Source organism: Meleagris gallopavo, chromosome 13 (genome assembly GCF_000146605.3).
Source record: "Meleagris gallopavo isolate NT-WF06-2002-E0010 breed Aviagen turkey brand Nicholas breeding stock chromosome 13, Turkey_5.1, whole genome shotgun sequence".
In the NCBI taxonomy this organism is placed as follows: Eukaryota; Metazoa; Chordata; class Aves; order Galliformes; family Phasianidae; genus Meleagris; species Meleagris gallopavo.
This window is the reverse complement of record NC_015023.2, coordinates 3,545,861-3,557,022: the sequence shown is the minus strand read 5'-3', so window position 1 is coordinate 3,557,022 and position 11,162 is coordinate 3,545,861. Positions and strand designations below refer to the sequence as shown.

The 11,162-nt window shown below is 37.2% G+C and overlaps 1 long non-coding RNA gene across 1 annotated transcript; it reads right to left on the bottom strand.

Moving 5' to 3' along the window:
- Window positions 1-285: 285 nt before the first annotated feature.
- On the bottom strand, window positions 286-11,135 carry LOC104912934. The gene is made up of 3 exons (XR_795019.3): window positions 10,648-11,135; window positions 7,992-8,121; window positions 286-1,014 (listed from the first exon to the last, which is right to left on the bottom strand). It is a non-coding gene; the product is annotated as an uncharacterized LOC104912934 (long non-coding RNA).
- Between the last annotated feature and the right edge of the window lie 27 nt (window positions 11,136-11,162).

Below are 11,162 nucleotides of genomic sequence, written 5' to 3'. Positions count from 1 at the left end.
GGCCAGGCACTAATGTACCTCCTGTGTTAGATGGAGAAAATGGAGATGTGTGTCTTTTGAAGACCACAAATTTTACTACATTTTTGCAGAAGTAAGGGTAAGAACAAACTGAAAATTTTATTCACAAAAAAAAAAAAGCAGAAAGAAGAGAGAAGTATTGTTTTTCTTGCATATAACAAGACTACTTAAGTATAGCAGGTTTTCCCAGGTGCAGAGCTGTAATTCCTGATCTGGAGTAATATCCAATAGCAGGAAGAAATGAGCGTGGCACAAGGGTTAACATGACTAGAAGAATGCACTGGATTTTGGAGAAGAAAAGGGACTCCCTGTTTGAATAAACCTTAACACCTTGACAGGGAAGTCAAATCAATTAGATTTGCATGAGACACAACAAAACATATGTTTACTCAGAGTTCTCTTCAAGTCCCAGGAGAAATCTGAATTGGAACCCATATTAAAAAAGCCATCTGGGAGTATCTCACACCAGACACCTTTGTGTGAGGAAATCTTTGCATTGGCCTAAGAAAGATCTCAATCACAGTTGACCTTGGTATCCAATTAATATCCTGGAAAAAAAAGTTATCTCTCTCTGTTAAAGTATAAGCAGGCAGAGACTTCTTTTTAGATATAATTGGATATATTAGCTATAGATATATTTTAGATATATTTTGGAGAAGCATATAAAGCTTGAATTTGGGGAGAAAATATTATCAGATATTGAAAAGAGCTACTTTAAAAATTGCAATAAGGCAAATCCCACCCCAAAATGCAGCGGCACAAAAGTGCACAGACATGGAAGTTTGTGCTGCTCCAGGTCAGCAAGGGAAACAAGCCCTGGTCTGTTGTTGCTTTGCCAGAGATCACTGGGTTCAGTGCAGCGAGGGCAGGGAAGGGAGGCAGCCTGCAGCCTTTGTCTGCTGCTGTGTGGGAGGGCCTGGGGTCCTGTGGTCTGCTGTCCAAGGGCTGTGCTGTCCAGCCGCGTCCTCCAGCTCCAGCACAGACAGATTTCCCACCCTGCATCCAAATAAAATGAAGTCAGCTTTGACTCTGCAAAATGTCGATGAATTCTTCAGAGTAAATCAGCCCTGTCAGCCTGATGTGGAACTGTCACCTACTTGTGACATAATATAATATGAAATGATATTGAACAACATGCGTTTGGCACTAAATTGTTAGCGGGTTTTAGCTTTGACAGCAGCAAGTTTATTGCTTTAATCCCAAGGTCTTTTAACCCTCTTTGACATAAATTGAGGTTGGCTTTTGTGAGAAAACTCCACTTCACTCTCTCTTCCTTTACCTAAAACTGCTTTTAACAATTTATGCTCGTACATCAGACACTCATTTTGAGTGACAAAAAGAAAAAAGATCTATTAGAACAGAAGGAAAAAAGGGTCAATTTAGGTTAAGCAGTGTATGTCTCTTTTGGTAGGCATGTCACAGCTTTCTTCAGGTGAATATGAATTTTAAGTTGTAATATAGTGTATTGCTGTAGGAAAATAAAACAAATCTTTAACAAGAAGGGTAAGTAAGTGCTGCAGGTGAAAGGCTGATAATCTGCAACAAGACTATTCATCCATTTCTTGATGGACTTTAATATATTCCTCAGTCCTTTTGAAACTTTTCTTAAAAGATCAAAGGATTTTCTCCTTTTTCCAGACACTGCAGAGAGTCTGGTTTGGTAAGGGTTGTATGTGGAAATACAGATTTATAGAAATGATAGTATATGTGCACACAGCGTAGCTGGCTGATAGCACAGAATTTAATATTTCACTTCTTTTTGAGACATCTTGTTTAGTTTTATAAGTACAGATTGTCAGCTGTGCTCTGATAATCTAGTCACAGAAATGCATCATATATGAACTCTAACAGCAATAACATGGGACACTTATCACCCATGTTTTTTATCCTCGATTACTATACAGTGCTTGTAGTGCTGTTTGAAATCATTTTTTAATTACATTTAAAGCTCAGCTGAATCTGCCCTTGAACTGTTAATAATGGAGAGTGAGCACAATCTGCATCTTTGCAAAAAATTGTTTTAAATGTTTTCTTTGTTCTTGCATAGGAAACAGTGTATTATTGATCTGCTTTCATTTTAACGAGAAGAGTATGGAAATATGAGTAAGAAAACTTGTGTTTCTTTCCAAATGTGAATATTTTTGAAGCTTTTATAAATTGCTCTTTTTTCTCTGCTAGGGATCAGATGCCTAATGATTTTTCTGTTTCTCTTATTTTGTGTAATCTTTGTTATTCATGTTATTGTGCTGTTATTATCTATCACTTGCTTATAGCAATTTTACTACCAGCCAGTGTTTAATATGTAAACCAATTGTTCCACGAGCAACAAAACTGATGCAATCTGTGATTTATGGATTTTATTCTTGTTCTCCTTATACCTCCTCCTGTGGTAGTAACATTTCCTCTGTGGTATTCTGCCTACCTTCTACTCCAACACTTTCAAACTTCCTCTTCAACCCTCTCTCCTCTCTCTTCCAACTTTTGTACCATAATAACTTCAGCTGACTGCCAAATTTCCACTGTACACTGTACACAAATTTCTCTCAGTCCTCCCTCATCACCTTCTGTCCTTTTTCTGCTCTACTCCTGCAGGAGCTTGGCTCACCATCTCCCATTTCTTAGGTCAGGGGATGAGGGCTGATGAAGACTGTGCTCTTTTTTCTTCGTCCTTCCTCTTAGATGTCCTTTGATTTGCAGGACATACATAGCCGCTAAAATGCAAATCCTCATTTCTCTAAAACAAAAAGCAGTAATTTCTTAGTCAGGCTTTGGTACTACGGAGTGACTGCACCAGAGAATAGCGCAGTGCCTCTGGTAGAAGCTCTCCAAGAGATCCTATACCACCACAGTGCTCCTCAGCAGAGAGCACAGGAGCTGGGCTACACCAGCATTCCTCTGACTCTTCAAGCATTTGGTACTGGCAGCCCTTGCAGTTTCCCTCCTTTGGTTACAGTTCTAAGTATAAATTTCATATCATCTCCAAATCCTGACAGAATGAAACTTGGGGAATTGGGAAAATGGGGTCAGTATATGAATTGTGCTCTTGTCCATGGCAATAAAAAGCACAATCACTGGGCATTCAGCAGCTGAACTACCCTCATGTTGTTTGTATTTTTATGGACGCTGTTATAACTATAGTCAAGTATGATTTAACTTTAAAAGGGATGCTGTAACATTGTTCAAGTCCAGAACTGCCATAATCTTTTGTGGTAAATCTTTTGGATTTTATCTAGCTTTTATTTAATAAAAAAGAAAAAGAAAAGAAAGGAAAAGAAAGAAAGGAAAAGAAAGAAAGGAAAAGAAAGAAAGGAAAAGAAAGAAAGGAAAAGAAAGAAAGGAAAAGAAAGAAAGGAAAAGAAAGAAAGGAAAAGAAAAGAAAGGAAAAGAAAGAAAGGAAAAGAAAGAAAGGAAAAGAAAAGAAAGGAAAAGAAAGAAAGGAAAAGAAAAGAAAAGTAGTGTGATGAAACAGTAATAGAATACAGAGAAGCTGCATTTTCAATTACTTGCCTACTCATCTTTTTTATTTAGATTTGTATATATGCAAACATTTTTGAGTGTGCTGGTCTGATATTTTGTAAGTTGCATCAAATGAGCATCTCATAAAATGCACAGATCATTTTGTAATCTAATTCCTTTAAATGCTACACATATGCATTTTGAGGTTTTTGTTGCTTATGCGTTTCAGTAGCGTGATTACATTCTAACTATCATGGATGTGCAAGTTGCATTTGCTTTTAAAAACTGATTCACAATAATTAAGGCTACTTTTGTTTTTAACCACTAAATATATTCAAAATCAATATCTTATTTTTATTCTAGATGCTCCTGTGGTCCAGAGCAGAAGATGAAGGCTTGTTGGGCTTTGTTACTAATGCGATATGAGGCCTTAGCTGACTTGCTTAGTTTTTCTCAATCTTTTTGCTTATCTGTAATTTCTTGTCTCTTGTTTGGTTCATTTTATTTTTAAAAAAGCTTTAGATATTTGTGTGGAAATTGCTGTATAAGCATTATTTGCTATTTGGTCTCAAAGTGGACATTTGCCGTCGCTGTCATAAGAGTAACACTTTTAATGGTTTTATAATAATCCACGTTGCTGGATAATTGGGGATAGCTGTGCAATTAAATAATTTGGCTCAGCACAGATACAATCTTGTAGATAAAATGTTTAATCAGGATCTCAAAAGTTTTATAATGCAGCACAGAGAGCGTAATCGCTACTATAAACATACCCTGACTCCCTATTTCTCAGTGTTTCTGTCTTGGAAAAAAAACTGCAAGCAAGAGTAAAAGATTCTTCATTCCTTCAAGGCATTCCCTGAGGGCTTGCCTGCCCTAAATAATTATACAGCTTTAAAACAGTTGTCAGCCACCACTGGCAGGACTGCTACCTCTCACGACAGCATCAGGAATGTTGTGATAGCAGCTGCTCATCTCCAAGCCGTGGCTTTGGAGGGGTGACTCTATAAGAGGTTTGAGATGTCTTGTTGCATGAATGGAAGTTTCAGGCTCCTTGTGGTTGATAACAACATCTCGAAAAGGTAAACTGTAAAGAATCCAACTTCCAGGAGTGTACAGCCTCCCTCTCCACGCAGACACAGTATTTATTACTTCTAGACATTCGTAGCATTTTTAAGCCAAATCTCTCAATTTAGCTGTGGCTAAGTACGCTTGGTTGAGTCACTGTTGACCATTTGGAAGCAGATTGTTGCTGCACCTGGCCGTAGTGCTAGAGGAAAGTGGCACAAGAGCTGTTTTTCATCTTTCTTGTACTTGCTCCGTTGGTATGCAAGCAAGAATGGCTGCTGCCCATTGCCACCCACTGTCCTGTGCTGTTCGTGTCTCCAGCCAGCACAAACAACCTGGCACTGGAAGGGATCGAGGTGATCTGACTCTGCCCTGCTCCTGAAGGGGCTCTCGTTCTCTTATTCAGTGATGTCTGTATGATTACAAGTGTGACTTTATATAGGATCTGTTATAAATCTGTAGCAGCCAATGTGGGAAACCATAAACCCATTTACATATATATCCTGGGTACAGGTAGGGCTGGCTAATGTGGACATATAACTGATAAGAACTGTCAAGACTTGATGCTGAATTATCCAAATTAAAGTACATTTGTGAATGGTTTAGTTAAACAGCAACAGTTTAGAAGAATTTAAAAGGAAAAAAAAAACACAAAATATTGGCCTTGTCTTTTGGTAACATCCAGGCAATCTCTGATTCCTTCTATTCCAGCCACTTCAAGATTACTGCATAACTCAGGAGGAGAAAAACAAAAAGGCCCATGAAATAAAAATGGCAAACTGTTCTTGCTGTTTTCTCTCACTGGGCAACCTTTCAGTAGTGCATCTTTTACTTTGAGGCCATGTAGGGAGAATATATGCTTGAAATTTAAGTTCAGCCTCTCATTTGTATTTCCTATCTCTTCTTTATCTACTTAGCTGAGCTGGAATATTTTCCTGCTGCTACTGATAGCAAGCTTATGGAAAGCTACTTCAATATTTGGTTCAAGGGAATCATTTTACCTCATTTTTGTCCTGGAATTTTATTCCATATAATATTTAGCCTGGAAACTAAGGCATGTTTTTTAGACAAGTTCAAGTAGGTAGATTACTGAACCCAGTTTATGTAAATAAATTACGTTTCAGAGTGGGAGGTGGTTGTGGAGAGTGATTGTTGCTTTTATTCCTAGTTCAGGAATTTGTCTTTACAAAAAACTTCGGAATGAAAAATTAATTGACTCATTTAATTCCAAGCCAAAAGTGAAAATTTTCTTTTATGTCATCTCTCTCCCTTTCTTTGATGGCATCGTCATCAATAATCCCACCTCTAACTGGACCACAGGACCTCTGGTAGGCTAGAGACATTTAAGTTGAAGAGGCTTCAGGATGTAGCCTTTAATGGGAAGAAGGATATATTGCATCTTCCCATACTCCGCTGAGCCAGAGCTTCTGGCACTGCTGGGATTGATTATGTTTGCACAGCGTTACTGTGGTGCAGTGTGGATATATGACACTGTGTGTAGGACCAGAATGGCCATGCTCCTAAAGAGCCGGTTAAATAACTACATAATTAATCATTCCTTGGATTAGAAATGAGACAGAACAAAGAGAGATTTTTCTCTTTAGCTTTTTTCTTTGGCTCATGGCTTATCTGGTCAGAACCTGGGTGCAGCCAGATAGGTGGAATCTGGTCCTGGCTAAGTGTCTCTGTTCTGAAAATGGGAGCAAATGACTTCTTATACAGCCTTGCTTTCACTGAGGAGAAGTGCCATGGAGTAGCTAGCTTATCAGCGAAGTTGTTCTGCATACAGTGTAAATTTACTGTAAGGTTTTTCAAAATTCTCAAAGCTTTGTTATTTATTATTTTAATTTTTATATAATTTCTATATAATATAATTATTTTATATATTGATTTATATATATATGGAGCACATTTGTGAATGCTCTATTAGTCATTAGTATTGTAACACAATCAAAATATAATACCAGAGCTGATAAACAACAAAGAAAGTAGGATGAAAAAGTGTGACAAGAAAGGAGGAGATAGAAGTATTAAAAAGTATTGTAGATAGAGAACTGTTGACTGCTACTCTTGTAAATATTTCAAAATATAGATCCAATGTTTTATGGGTCACTAAAACTACTGTAAATACACCAGCTGAATCCCAAATACATCATTCTCAATTCCCGGCAAAGACAGTACAATGCAGCTATAATACACCCTTCATCATCCCTTGCAGACTTGGATTTAGCCTTAGAGCAAGATGACTGCAGATAGAGTATTTAACCATGGGAAATAAAAAGGAAGAAAGGATAAGAAACCCATGCCTGTACCCAAGCTTTCTACGTAGTATCTACGTAGTATAGTAAAGCATTTGATCCCTGGGATCTTGAACTTTTTCTTGTACATTGTAAAAAACTGATCAAACTTCTCCAAATAGTTTGGAAGCTAATTTTCTGCCTTAGGCTTTGTGCAAATTCAGAAGAAATTATTCCTAGTGTTCATAGTGTATGGACTTACTAGCTCTGTTTCATTGAGTCCATATAGTACTTTGAGGTACTTACAGATCTTTTCATATTCATTCTTGGAGGGAAAGCGTGCAAACACCAACGGATCCCACCTCTTAGTGGGTTCATTGCATAAGGTTTGCTGTAGTGCAGTGATGAAATACAAGTCATATATCTGTTCTGTGGGAAGGAAGGACAGTGTTCCTGGCATATTATAGTCGGGACTATGGTTAATCTTTAGCTTTTATATGCCTACTATATATATTTTTCTTCTTTAGATCAGTCTTTGTCTTTTGTTATCTAGTTACAATTTTGTCTTTGAGTTGTGAGCTTTTGATTTGATTCTGGTTGGATTCTAGAGGGATACTCTTATGCTACATGCTGTTCTGTGGTTGCCAGCCTGAGCAATACGTAATTATGGGAATGTGACAAGTGAATTTTAAGTAAAGCCTCTAATAGCACTTAAAAGAATTAAGCTTAAGACACACACAAACAAAAGTTTACCAAGAGCAAAATGAGCCAAAAAATATTCTGGTATTAGAAATTAATTTCCCAGACTGCAGTTAGGATACAGATTCTTATACTGCATGGGTCCTTTAGACTGAGTTTAAAAAGGTTTCTCCTGTATTCAAGATAACTCTCCCATATCTTTTCTCAGCTCCTACAGTGAACAAAGATGTTGGTTCACAAAAGGCTATTTGATCAAGCAGAACAAATAATGCCTGAAAAAGTACAACTGCTCATTTCCTAAACCTCTCCTGACTTTCCTATCTCCACTCCACAAAGCCTAGTCTTTAGGCAGTATTAGCAGTAAGAACTTTTGTTTCAATGTGAAGGTTAAACACTCAATACTATGCCCACTTAGACTAGCTCTGCCCATCTCCAAAAGTGGTTGGCTCCAACTCACAGGTATTTATACATTTTTGTCTTAAATCTCAGCAAGAAAAAAGTTTACTTACTTACCTCTGCTGGTTTTCCACGTTTCCTGACTAAGCATGGGCTTTTCTATGGTTTCAGCCTTCAAGTTCAACAAACTGGCTGTGCCATCAGTCAGTTCCTGTAGGGAAATAGAGGGGGAGGAGGCAAGCAGGGGCTGGGGAGAGTAAGCAGAGGCTGTTGTCTTCTGTTTTCCTGCAGGGTTTGTCTAACAGCTAACAGGATTAATGAAACACCTGGCATAGATGCAATTAAGTATTTTGCTGCTGAGGCTGAAAACTACATAATGAAAAAGTTAAACACAGAAACAAAAAGCCGCAACTTCTATGACACAGTTTTGTCAACAGAGAATCCTACTGCCCAATTATGATCATGGTATTTTATATCAAGTAATGTTCAAGACTTTTTTTTATCTATATCAGAGTATTCAGTCATGCCCTTTTGCAGAACTGTTACTACTTTTGCAGTACAAGAATATGTATTTTTTATAATTACAAAGGATTTTCACTGTGGCAGATGGACATTTTCAGTATATGGGGAGATCCAGAGAGACAATGTGAGGGGCTGGTGATTAACATCACTTATGCTGTGCTATTATATGACTTGATCATGCCCATCTTCCCCTAGTTATAAAAACACGGAGTGGATGACTGACTATACTATTGCTTTGAAGATCACTACCAAGATAACAACAGTACAGAAAGGAATATTTGAGTGCATTTGATTTTTTTTTTCCAAAATTTTATTTATTTCTTAAGGGTAAACTTAGATTCAAACAATTAATCTGTGCTAAAAGCTTAGAAACAAACTACTGTTGTGCAATTATAGAGACGGGAAAGCAGTGGAAAGCTATGAATGATAGATTAATTTTGGGATACAAATGGGAAATACTGTTCTAAAAGCAACATTTCATCAGAGGTTAAGAAACATCCTTTCTGTTTTGTGTTTCTGCAGGTGGACATAATTATGTATTTTTTTTAGCAAATTACTATTAAAATGACTGAAGAACAGCAGCATATTGAAAGTGGTGCAGTCTAGAGGAAAAAGGTGTTTGTAACTGTTTTTTCTGTTTACAAAGTTTCCATAGGGTCAGATCAAGGTAAATGGAACAAAACCTCAATTGAAAGGGTTTTTCTTTGATAAACTGCATTGAACCAGAATAGAGGGGCACATCAGCCCTAAATGCAGCTGATGACTAAAGGTTGCAAGAGCAAAACCCAGTGCTTCTGGGTTTAGTCCTTGGAGATTTATTCTTTGTGGGGGAGTTACTTTAGAGGCTTCCTAAGTTGCTTCATAACCCCATGTGTGTCCCACCTGTCAGTGGGACAGATATACAGATCTACCCCAGCACTAAAAGGGAGGAAAGCCTCCCAGACTTTAATTGTCCTGTCCCACGGCACAGACACAACTGTCTTTGCTCCCAGGGGCTCAACATGTCTGTGCCCAGGGGCACAGGGTTTGTCATTTGATAATCACTAAAGCTGAGATGAACAGAATTCACATGACAATTCTGTATAAATGCTTAATTTGTAGTTCTGTTCTGTAGTATTTTTTGTTCGGTTCAACACAGAATATTTTGTCTTTTCAAAAATGCAAAGTGAAGAATTGTTATTAAATCTAAGTATCACTTATAAGTTTAATAATAATTCTATGACAACTATCATTCTATGAGAATTCTCTGTGTTAACTTGCAGTTAATATTGCAGTTTTTCTGGCAAAATGTACAACAAAGGCTATTCATGTGTTTAAAAATGCAATATATTTGGACAACGTGCTGTCCAGGCACTGTGTGCTGTTATTGTATGTCATCATGTCTACTGGGAAACCTGACATTAAAACATATCCTTGGTTCTCACTTAAGCCAATTTTATAGGGCAGGAAAAGAAAAGACAACATTTTGCAATGAAAGCACCTTCTCCCATCTGGCAAAATGGCTTTCTGGACTCTATTGTGGCTCATTGTCTAAAAATAGGATGAAGACAAATTGTTATCATTTGCGAAAGCCCATGACAATAATGATAAATGAACAAATTTTTTTGCCCTCTGAAGTCATTGCTTAAGGCTTTCTCTGGGATCAACAATGTTAAACTGGTAAACTTGCCTCATCTGCATCAGCAGAAGGTTTACAAATGGCTTTGTAAACAATTTTAGCCAGAGCGTTAATCTCTTCTACAGAAGTAGGGCTTGCATGATCTATGATTGATTTGCAATTTAAAATGACACTGAAACCCCTGAAACAGATATGAAAGAAACTTTCAGTGAATAATGCTTTAGTTGACAAGAAAAGATAAGGCACATCTTTCATCTGATAGTGGGCTGTTTTTGATAAATATTGTTCATAATGGAGAATTTTGGAATCACTAATGTGTGGATAGAACATCACTACTTTTTGACTGGAACCTCAGAAACAGTTTTCTTCAGCAGCAGTCTAGTTAGGGGAGAAAACCTAGTATGATAATGTGTCTTGTTTAAAAATTATCCAATAGATTTCCCTATTATTTAGGTCACAAGTTCAAATTTAAAAAAGTGAAGACCCAAAAACTAGCATTTGATCAGTATTTTTGAGTCTGTGTGAAATAGGTAGATGAAGACACATTTCTTTTTCTTCTTTTTCATTATGCAAAAAAAGTCAACATGTATTATATATTTAAAATGATTAATTAAACAAAAATAGAGTTCTTACTCAGAAACTTAAGATAGCTGTTAATTCCTCCAGGAGGTCTCTTAGCTTCGAAAAGTAAATATCCCCAGGATATTGTACGTGTATATGCTCCAAGAGAGATAGCAATTAGCTTGTATTATAAGGTGATGTTCTCTGTAGTCGTGAGCTCTAGTTCCTAAATCACCATATACTGGGCTGATGGTATCCATCTCAGGTTGTCCAATGGATTTCATGGCTGCTCTTTGGCTCACAGTGGAATTGGTCTGGTTGTCTCTGTAAAACATTTCTGTGGTTGAAATTCTGCACAGAAAGCGTTAAATGATAAAAATCTAGTGAGTGTTTGTGGGACAGGTGCTTATTCTTTAGGAACTGATATGAGATTATGAAGTTGTTTCACAAGAGTAACCGAACATTGTATAACTACCTTCAGCACTATGAAGCACGTGTGTGGATTGAATTATTATTTGATGCTGCCTTGGGTGCACTTTTGTTGTTGTTTTTAAAGAAAATTATTTAGTGGCCTCATTTCTTTAAAA